This window comes from Cryptotermes secundus, unplaced genomic scaffold (genome assembly GCF_002891405.2).
Source record: "Cryptotermes secundus unplaced genomic scaffold, Csec_1.0 scaffold307, whole genome shotgun sequence".
In the NCBI taxonomy this organism is placed as follows: domain Eukaryota; kingdom Metazoa; phylum Arthropoda; class Insecta; order Blattodea; family Kalotermitidae; genus Cryptotermes; species Cryptotermes secundus.
Genome location: NW_019738353.1, coordinates 1,032,079 through 1,042,763, shown reverse-complemented (window position 1 = coordinate 1,042,763; position 10,685 = coordinate 1,032,079). Strand labels below are relative to the sequence as shown.

At 42.7% G+C, this 10,685-nt stretch overlaps 1 non-coding gene across 1 annotated transcript; it reads left to right on the top strand.

Moving 5' to 3' along the window:
* Positions 1-10,146: 10,146 nt before the first annotated feature.
* Positions 10,147-10,253, top strand: LOC111870779. Its single transcript, XR_002843915.1, has one exon. It is a non-coding gene; the product is annotated as a U6 spliceosomal RNA (small nuclear RNA).
* The last annotated feature ends 432 nt before the right edge of the window (positions 10,254-10,685 follow it).

Here is a 10,685-nt window from a genome sequence, read left to right as displayed (position 1 = left end):
GGAAAATTTCTTTACCTATCGGATTGGCGGCGACAGCCAATGAACCTTTGGAATTACGGAAATAAAAGCCGTACAGCGATGGAACATAAAGGTGCTGTCACATTCTATGGGTGTGTGACTATAGACGGGGTACGGATTGGATACCGTATTTAGTGACACCAGTCGGAACTACAAGTAATCATAGCACCATCGCCGATTTCGAAACTTTACAAATTACTACAACAAACATTAAGTATATAACAGCCGTTCCCTGCCAATGGCTTCTAACATTGGAGATTTTTCAGTTTTCCGCTCTCACGCCCTTCCTCTCTGGCGAATATCCAGCAACTCAACTGTCGCAATAGAGCTGTATCACTACCTCTCTTCAGCCTTCCTTGCAGAGCTCAACTGAACTACCAACATTCAACACTTTCCATTCCTCAGCCGACCTGGTGTCCACGTTATATAGCCTCGGGACGGAGCCAGCAGAAAACACAGCCCCAATAATTCTTCTATTGTTGTATGCATGTTTACTGAACCATTGCCTATAAACAGCCCTTAATTATCCTGTTGCAAATCAACGGCTGTACGCCTTGTTTCCGTAGGATTTTGCCTAGAAACGGTCCGTATGTCACAGTAATTACATATTACGTATGGGATACTGCTTGCAAGTGAAGAACTGTAAACATGGCGTCGGGGCGAAGCGCTGAGTTTTTATAAAAACATTCAACGTAGACGGAACACTCACTTAAGTAATATGTTTTCAATAAAATAAGGAAACAACTGTATTAGATCTGCAGGGCTGGAAATCTAAGTGACAGGAGAGAAGGCTCTGCAAGTCTGCTCAGCCTGTAGACAAGCGTGGCCACAGGAAACCGTACCTGATGCAAGTTTCAGTGCGTGTGTTGCCCTTACTCATTAATTTCGGTGGGGAACTGTGGGAAACCGGCGCACTTACACTGTCACTGAAATTACAGCTCCGAGTCACTCCTCTCCAAACAGTTTTCACGGCGGAACGTTTCTGCTGATCAAATATTCATAACCTGAAATTCATCGGACATCTGTCAATAAATGAGTGATTGAATCTAGAACCAATATCAGTGGCATCTAATTATGCCTTCCAATAACTCCCCTTAGGACCTAATGGAATTATGAACTGGGTAGCTCAGGAAGTACAGTAAGGGGTTCGATGATCGGTTAGGTGCCCACAGGGAACAATAGGCTTCCGAAGCAGCGGAGCGGCCCACTCACTCTCCCTTCTAATGGGTACCGGGGCCCTGTCCCCGGATTTTGACTAGGCAGGCGAGTGACGCTAACCACTAACCTGCAACTAATGCCGAAGGCCAAGAACACTGGAACCATACCTCCACAAGAAGGACCAGGCTCACAGGTGGCTCTACTAATCTTTGCCGTCTGCATGTGGAGAAGTCTTCTTCACTATTTACTGTAACTATAGAGAAATAACTTTAATGAAGCAACATGTCAGTTTGCAATTTTGGATACACTTTACTGCTACTGACAGCGTTCCCTCTTGCTGCTTGTGTAGTGTCAGAATAGTAAAACTGCAGATATTCCCAACAGTTACGCTGAAATGTCACACACAGTTCATATGCACTTTGTACAATGCTGACGGTCATAGACAAAGAGAGAATATCCTCCGATTATTTATTTTACAGTTTTCTGAAATCGTCGGATTTAGCCTGACTGCTAACCAGACTAGACACACGGCATGCCTAACTAACGAGTCTAGAACTGTAATATTAAAATAAATATTTACATTTATGAGGCTAAGTTATATTACGTTATGTTAAGTCATCTGAGGTTTAGTTACTTCAAGTTCTCTTACGTTATGTTAAATAAGGCTGAGTTGGTTTATGTGATGTAAAGTTACGTCACCTTGCTGGCCGCATCATAACTCAAGCGGAGTCCTTCTTGAGATTCCCGCAGTTGCTCAGCTGCTCAAGAAATTCCTCACGTTTTATGTAACCCAAAGGTAAATTACGGTGTTCGAAACAGACCACCAGAGGCCTTGTGTGACACTTCGTAACTTCAAGAGCTTGTTTTCTGAGATATGACGCCGTGTAGTCCTGTGAATGTCAATCGACATTTCGGAGTAAGCCAAGAAAGACAGCAGCACGATGAACACTCCGGCGTAGCTCCGTACCGGTGTGACGTCACTTCCGCCATACCGATACAATAGGCAGTGTTGTGTGAAATTAAATTCCCGCAAGAACTGGAAACACCTTGAACACCCTATAGCATAGCCTTAGGAAGGGCAAACAAAAGGTAAATGTAAAGCAAAGGTCAAGTTGATCCTGTGCTTAATTAAGCACCACGATATGAAGAAGTTTCGGCACTAGATGAAGGTGACTGGTGAGCTTTACGCCCCGGCCGCTTTACCACCGGGGAAATAGCCCTCAGTACCCATTTCGTACAAGACTGGGTGGGCCCAAGTACAAGTCTAAAGATTGTGGATCAGAAAAAAAATCTCTTGATCTTGCAAGGAAAGGAATAACAGCCTTTCAGCCCATCGCAATACCGACTGAGCCATCTCAACTCACGAAGTGCAAATTTATACAGACGTGAGCAAAGAGTACGCAACCTGAAAGTGGAACCTCGCTACATTTTGCTAACACCGGCACACACAGGATATGCAACCCGCAGCTCGCCCCTCCTCTGGATGGCACTGAGGCACGAAGCAGGCTCGTCTAGACTTGTGATCGGGAAGTACTCGCTTCGAATCTCGGCTGGGACACCAGTAATCCTGGCTGATATTTTCCGTGATTTTCTTCAGCCCTTCCAGGGAGTTACTGGCATAGTACCTGCATTTTACAACCACTGCTTCCTTCCAAGTCTCTTTCACTTCATCATTCATCTGTCACCTTACCTTCCGACGCTATGGTGTCTCGTTGTTTGAAAAAGCATCGTTAAATAACCGGCGGAAAGTATTCCACTGGCCCTCTCTGACGCCACTGCTTCTAACCATCATAACACCACCCTTATTAGAAGGACGAGAGGGCGAAGCATGGGAAGTAGCCAATATAAGGATGCTCATTCTCTCTCCAGAATAAACTGTCTCTCACTTCTCTCATGGCTTTCCCTTTCTCATACTCTTCTGCTATACCTACTTATCTGTCTCTCTCTTATTTCACAATGTTAAGAGGCCACTTCCTCGAGCGAAAACCTGAGCTATGGTTTGCAACCTACTGAGGTCACATCATTGCTGGAAGTCCGAGGACTTGAGATTCACATTCTGAAGAAGACAGGTCCATAGCCAGAGAAACAGACGAAGAACACCGAGAAACAAAGATTAATTCTGCGCGTGCCTCTTCAGACAACTCACGTAAAATAATATCTCTTAACATGATCTTAATGGCACTGGCAGGAAAACCTGAACCGACTAGTTTACTTGCAAGAATTAGGTGCAGATAGGAGGATAGTATTAAAAGGAAATTCATGTGCATCAGGACCAGTGGTGGGCCCTTATGAACACGATAATGGCCTTTGGGGTCCAATAAAACGCTGCGAACATAATGATTAGCTAAGCAAGAGTTAGATTCCCAAGAATGAATCTGTTCCTTGCAGTCAGTTTATTAGAAAGAAGGTCTCAGTGACACTGAGCCTCCGTGTCCTTGTTCATTTTGTTATTTTATGATGCTGTATCAGCAGCTAGGTTAGTATAAAATTATAGATCAAACGATAAACTACAAGAGTTTACGAAAGCTAATGTAACACATAGTTTGCCTGAGGGGCGTGATGAACCCAGGGGAACGTTGGCTCCTGAGCTAATGACAGGCGTGGCTCCGATTCTCAATGACAGAAACGTAGCCAGCCACTTGGTGTCTCTGTCCCCGTAGCAGCAATACCTGACCAAATTCTGTCTTCTCGCTTTGCGAAAAGCTGTAAAGTGGCATGAACAGACAAGCAGTCACTCTAATTCAATCCCTTATGATTGCACAGGAGAACTGGCCTTACAGTAGTAGCCTTATGAGATATCCTTCCTCTCCAGAACTCATCACTGTTTCCCTTCTGCGTGTGTGTGTGTGAAGTAAAGAAAATTTCAGTATACCAAAAACGAACGTTAGTTTAAACTGGGCTTAAAATAAGAACTAAAAGTTTGTGACGACGGTACATTGGTACAGATATTGTGTTTCAGGACATTATCTGTCGTCTTGTATGGTCCATCTTGGTACAGGTGTCCGGAGATGGGGACTAGCTCTATCGATTGTGCCAAACTGAGTAGGTTTTACCTGAAGACGGAGACAGAATCCAGTATCCGAAACATTATTTTTTAATATAAACATCATGGTCTTTTTAGATACAGAAAGGACGATGGATAATAGCCAGAAACATAACATTTGAGCTCAAATTTTTTTAATCCTGGGATTCACTTAATTAAAATAAAAAAAATCAATTTTGTACCTCACAAGAAACACATTAGGTCTGCACTACTAGGACCAACCAGTTAATGATATTTAGGGGCATAATCATTGTTTATCGCGAGAATCAGACGAGACACATAGGTACAGAGCATGAGAAAAATACAGAGTTCTTTAATGCCCGAGCAGGTGGCATGTGTATTTGCCGCTGTGCTTTGGAGCATTAACAGATAAATACACAATACTGTACGAGTAGTGAATAAGTGCCCTCTTCAATTTTAAATGATAGCCCTGCTTTATAATGACAAAACTGTAAAAAGAAAATGTCTAGGAAATGGAAAATGCTTGTTACATTCGCACTACATGACAACGGGCAACTGTGTTTGGCCAACAATGCTCGCGAGTGGAAGCGTAGGATTTGTACGGTGTCATTTAGGATTTGCGTGACGGCATAATTTGGGTCGACAGATGGATGCATCTCCGCCCCCCCCCAACACACAGACACATAACACCGAGCAACTCTTCACACAGGTTCGCAGGGGTGAGGTATGCAGCACCCAAAACAATGTGAAATGTACAGCATTCGTTACAGGCACAGAGAACTGGAAACGTGGAAAGTTGCAAAGTGGCCTTACGTATGCCCTTCAGAGGGTTCATTTGGGTCCCGGCGTCGCCCAGTAGATGTTAGTTCTACATACGTGAAGCTGGCCGCCCTGCTGCTTGCTTATGTCGCTCTTGTCCGGAAGTAACTGAACAGTTTCACCAAACACGTTCGGCGTTCAAGGAGACTAGCCGTGCACACGTGACTGCGAAATGCAACATTTATATTATACACTAATTCAAGGACGGGGGCACGCGGTAGCGTAGTTGGTTGAGGAGCTATGCTACAACCGGAAGGTCGTGGGTTTAAGTCCCGATGAGGCCATTCGATTTTTCAATTGACCTAATCCTTCCAGCCGCACTAGTCCCTGGGGTCGACTCAGCCTCTAACAGAAATGAGTACCAGGAACTAATTAAATAATTTTCCTGGGGAGTAAAGCGCGGCCGGCGCGTAAGGTTGACAACCTTACCGCCATCTTTGAGCCGATTGTCTAGATAATGTGGGACCCTCAACGTCTCACAACCCTATGGGCCTCCACGGCCTGTTACAGGGATAGCTTTACTTTTTTTTTTCTTTTACTAATTCAAGGACAATTTGTCTATCCTTTCCTCACTCTCTTCCTTGGGTTTGTATTCTTCCTTTCGTTTTCCAATATTCTTTTTCTGGTTCCTTTTATTTCTCTATCCTGTCAATATTCATCTCCCTCTTCCTTACTTTAGAAGTTCTGTAAACATCGGTCAAAACATGACACTGAATGAGAACAGCAGTGAAAATGTTGAGCTCTCCTGTTTTCTACGTAATTTCAATGCCCAACCCAAGGCCCGTGCCTCCTGTGGGGGCGCACACGCACGCATGAACACACTGGATTTTATATTTACTCATGGTTTCTAATTGCTTGATACTTAAGTGTATTCATTTTCTGTAAGTACATTAAGCCTAATAAATATTCATGTCCTTCATTACTTAATGTAGAGGAAAACATCACTACACGGACGAATAACTTCATATTTGCAAGAAAAAGCAATGGATCTCTGCTCTATACGTGTCAGTTACTGCTAATTAAGAAAGCATGCATGCTTGGAACCAAACCAAATCCATACACATAAACATTACACCCGACAGTTAGATTCTAAAAGGTTCTGGCGATGGTGTATAACACTTGGGATTACTGGGTTTATGCAGTTTGCCAATTGTCCGATGTTTTCAATAAAACAACGTTTCGGAAACTGAATATTTCTATTCTCAGGTGAAGGAATGGGAGATACCTACTCTGTTGGGTCAGTTAGAGAGGGCTAACTTCAATCACTGAACACAACTCCAGTCACAAATTATTCCCGCTCACTGTTATGGCAGTTACGGTTAACATATAAATAAATATGTATTGAGGCGATCCTGTTGTGAATAACTCAAAATTCTGAACTTCAGAGGCCACCACAACATAGCGTGTTTATTAAACTAGCCCGATAGCCCGTATTAGACAATACCATGCATAGTTTAACTCGATGTACGGTTATTTGACGGAAACTTAAGCCTACGTCACTTACAAATAGTCCGTATTTCTCATTCCAACAGGCCGTTATTTAGCATTCCTGTCTTCTGGGCTATGATTTCATAATCTAGTAGAGAGTACCAAGATTTCGGAAGAATCCGACGCCTCCTTCTTCAGAGTAGAAGTAACTTTTGTTTTATACAGCGGTAATGACTGTTTCACTGGCATAAACAAAATGCTCTTCTCCTCAACAGGAAATATATAAATATATTCGCAGATTTCTAACGATGCACGTAGAAGTTTTACTGTTTCTTGAAGCAAACTGCAGATGGAAGACATTATTAAACATCAGACAGAATTTAATTTACATCCCCAGCGATTGTCGTAGCGCTTCCAACATTTATATGTCCTCCATAATTTCCATTTTACACACGAAATACGTATCTACAGACCTCGATGTGATGAATTTCTTTGCGGTGTACCGAAACCTGTGGAAAGATGTGTTCTGACGTCCTTCAACACATATCACTCTGCATGGCTTTCCGTAAAGATGAACTGCAATCATCGCCATGGAAAGTGTCGAATGGTACCGACTTCAGAATCAAGAAATCCAAGACAAAACTGTTGCCAATATTTGCAGCTCTATCCCCGTTAATACATTTTGCAGCCGGTATAATGTTGCCAAAAGCATTGCCTGCCGCACGGAAATTCGTTGCGGGAAAGAGTACCGACGTTCTGACGTGACAGGTTGTCAGCACTGGTTTGCTGAAGGAAGGGCACACAGCTGCCCTGCACGGTGATTCCTGTCCCAATTTATCAGTAGGACCTATACGGATTAGCCATCTGTCATGCTGCGGTGTCAGAATGGGAGATTGTGTTACGGCTGTTGTTGGCCATCAAGCGAATCAGAAAAGACCTGGAACGGACAACGTTCTAAACTGCGTTCTGAACAAGCGGAAACAAACTGAGTGGCCGTGGTATGGAACCGCGTTCTACTGAGCATGCTCGCGGTGTGACCTCCTTGTGATCACCCGAACTGCTGACTTGCAAGGCGCTAGTTACGGTTCTGCTGATTTCAGATCAAAATGGTACACATCGTTCTGTTTATTTCTGTGTGTTAGTTGTTGTTAAGCCTCCAATTTTAATGAAGGAAACAGGATTTGAACTGGTGTATGAGTTTGTCAGATATCACCGTGGTATGCGAAGGTTTCTAGTCTATACAAGAGTGCGGCAAAGCTGACAATAACCATCCATGCATCCACAATTATGTGTTGCGATAAATAAGTCATTTGCACCATTCACCACCTCAAATGCCTTCAAACTCTTAACGCAATCCACCAAGCGCAGTTCCATTGTATCGGTAATATTTTCTTAGTTTTGTTTACCATTTTCAGAGAATCGAAAATTACAGAAAATACATTCCTCCTCTCTTACAGTTTAAAGATGGATTCTGAAAAAAAAAAAAATTCATTTTCCGACATGAAAGTTCACCTCTCATCACATCAAATAAACCAGAGGACACGTGATAAACCAAACGGTAATGTGGTTCCACATCTTCCCCCCCCCCGACAGGATGCTTCGTGTAGGATAGCTTAAATATCTCACTGCATCAAAGTTGCATCTTAGCATCCTGTTGCAGTTGGCATTAGAATCTATTTTTAATGTTGATTATCGTCCACCATTACCACAATTAAACAATACAAAGATTTAATACTAAATCCGTTATAAGAATCTGCCACTGCACTACATGTTTCGGCCTACTCGGCCATCGTCAGGTGCGTTGAAATTCGGGGTAACTGCTGTGTCTTTGCGCGGCCGCAATTCGTGTTTTCGTGTTTACAATTTCAACGCACCTGACGACGGCCGAGTAGGGTGAAACATGTGGTGTAGTGAAAAATTTTAAAAAGCACTGAATTTTAAGTATTAATATTGTTGCATGGTGGATGGTAAACAAAACTAATAACAGATTCTAATATCACTCCTCATTGGAAAAATGAAAACGCACATTCAATTCAGGGGATGACTGTGCCAATCAGTTCTGAATATTTTCTTTCGCAATCTGAAGACCGGATTCTAATATTTCGCCATGACAATGCCCACTGAAAGTAATTCATTAAACTGGACAATTCATATCGAAGCATACACCAAATCCGTGTACGGGCAGAACTAAATTTAATACACGGGAACGCTGAATGTGTGCTTCTTACACAAATGTCTCTCTTTCAATGGAGTCGATACAATTCGATAAATGTTCTGTCTTAATCTCAGAGTAGCCGTTGTGCGATTAGGGATGGGGAAGACCAGTCCTCCCGTCTGACAATTGTTACCCTTCTCAACAGTGGCGCTGGTGTCGTGTAATATCCATAATCCTTGTTGCCAAATCTCACAACAACATCAAACATGCGGGCCAGTGTTGCCAAAAATTTGCAAGCTAAACAAAGCGCCATGAGATGTCGTTATTGAATATAATTATAAGAATCCTTGCAGTACTTAAACATTACTAATTAAGTCATATGAATATCATTGAACCTATACCCTTTAAGCTCAAATATAAGTGGAGGCTTTTGATCGTTTTCATGGCCTGAGTAAGTAAAGTGACCATATCATTGTTGAGCTCCGCTCGAGAACGCTCCGCTTTCATCACGTCTCAATTTATATAATATAAAAGGGACCACGCGGTTAGCGTTAAAGCCTTCTGCGACATGACGCTGTGAACTCCGACGTTTCTGACGAACCTACACAATCCGCTGTTTCTACTCTAAAATGAAAACAGCAGACTTCTCTGAAAGTTTGGTGCCTATGTACCAGAATATGTGACGTCACATCCATACACACATATGTGTATTCTTGATATCAGCCTCCATAATAACTTCAAATGTAATGTTCAAGTGTTATCGGATGATGCGTCGAAGTAGTTTGACGATTACTGCCATCTGTCAGGCACATAAGCTAATTACGTCGTCAGTGAGAGCACACATACACGTATTAAACTGGCTAATATTTGTTTGAAATATAAAAAGAAATATCGATAGCTAATATCTTTCAAAGGCAATCTAATATTAAAACATTTCTTACAGCAGCCAATCACAATCGAAATTTCTTCTAATTCTTAATACAGCGGTCTCATTCTGCAAGCACGGCACAGAACGTCTCCACAACGGCCCCACTCCAGAAAGTACCAGTTATGGAAACAAATGACGCGAAATAGCCAACATGGTCGCGTTCCGTGAGAATCGCAACACGGCACACATCTTCGTGAGGTGCAAAGGAAGCACTAACAGATGTTGCAGGGGGAATTGTCGTTATGTACACTACAGATGTCGAACAATGCTGTTCAACTGTTGAACATATTCGGAACCAGCATCATTCCTGTCTATCGTAATCAAGCTTAAGATTGCCAGTCGATTTCTCCCAAAGAGCAACTCAACCGCCGCTCATCAGCCTTCCCCTATCAACCTAAACATGAGGAAACCTGGCACAGAGAAATCTTCACTTATCGCTTTTGCATTTAACATAATTTCCTCTAATCTCCTTCGTTTCCCTTCTCTTAACTAACTGTATGTTGCTAAGTCCTTCTTGAGAAACTGATGATCGCTCAGCTAGCTAACAAGTTTCGTTATGAATGAATGTATTAGGGGTAGGCCTTGTCGGCCCTTGCACCGTGTCCTACAGTGGTCTATTGTGCTTCCCCTTTCACTATACTAGCTTCAGCGGTACATATACTGAAATTGGAACGATAAAGAGAAGATTAGAATGCCCCCTGCGCAAGGATGACACGCAACGTGTAGTTTCGTTAACTTGTTCATAAGAGTCAGTCACTGGAGTCACATGAATCAACTCCACAACTTTCAATCGAATTCCTCTGACCTCCACTTTAGTATCATCCTCGCCTCTACGAACCTATCGTACCTATCCAGAATTACCCATCGAAATTCTGTAAACATTTCTCATCTCTCGTGTCCTTTCGACCTCCTTTATCTCATTTCATCACACTAATAACATCACGTGAAGAGTACAAGTTATGAAGGCTCTCAGTTTGCAGTTTTCTCAAAGCTCTCTTGTCACCTATGTCTTGGACCTAAATATTCTTCTTAGCACCCTGTTCGCAATCACCCTCAATCTATGTTCTACCCTTAGCATGGGCCACAAAGATTCACACCCATGTAGAACACTTCTCCACACACAACATGTTTGTCCTCCTACTGCTGACGTGAAAGGAGCTTTTGCAGCGGACAGC